This window comes from Psammomys obesus, unplaced genomic scaffold (genome assembly GCF_907164565.1).
Source record: "Psammomys obesus unplaced genomic scaffold, mPsaObe1.curated_primary_1811, whole genome shotgun sequence".
NCBI classification, from domain to species: Eukaryota; Metazoa; Chordata; class Mammalia; order Rodentia; family Muridae; genus Psammomys; species Psammomys obesus.
In genome coordinates, this window is record NW_026586173.1 from 13,759,840 (window position 1) to 13,760,664 (window position 825).

Consider the following 825-nt stretch of genomic DNA (forward strand, 5'->3'; position numbering starts at 1 on the left):
CTGCCTGCCTCTGCCTTCCTGAGTGGGGGGATTCCAGGCATCCACTACCGTGCCAGGCTAAAAGGTTGCTGACATTTTTTTTGTTTGGGATTTTGGTTTTCCCAGACAGGGTTTCTCTGTGTAGCGCTGGCTATCCTGGAACTCACTATGTAGACCAGGCTGGCCTTGAACTCAGAGATCCCCAGGCACATGGCCAGGGGTTTGTTCTCGTCTCCTTGGGAATAGGCCAGCCCTGGCTCATCCTTAGCACCTCATCGTGCTGCGATGGAACAGTCCCCACCAGCACAGCAGACTGACACCTTTTGGAGATGGCCTCAGCTAGTGACAGCCTGTGGATGAGTGGCCACAGGACCCCCCCCCAAAAAAAAAATAAAAAAAAAGAAAAAGAAATTGTGGGAGAAACTTAACTTAAATACTGAGCTGGGCATGGTGGCACCGGCCTTTAATCCCAGCACTAGAGACAGAGGCAGGTGGATCTCTGTGAGTTCGAAGCCAGCCTGGTCTAAGTTCTAGAGCAGCCAGGATTGTTACACAGAGAGACCCTGTCTGAAAAAAAAAAAAAAGAAAGAAAGAAAGAAAGAAAAAAGAAAAAAAAAGGTTCATTATCTTAAATATTGGTCACACGTGAACTTTGCCATGAAAGGGCCTGGAAGGGAACTTCCACAGAGGGACAAGGAGTTAAGCCATAAAGGGTCTTAAGGGAAAACCTGAGGAAAATAATATGGACATATGGACACCTGCTTCCTGAGAGACAGTTGCAAAGAGGATCTTTCTTTCTTTCTTTCTTTCTTTCTTTCTTTCTTTCTTTCTTTCTTTCTTTCTTTC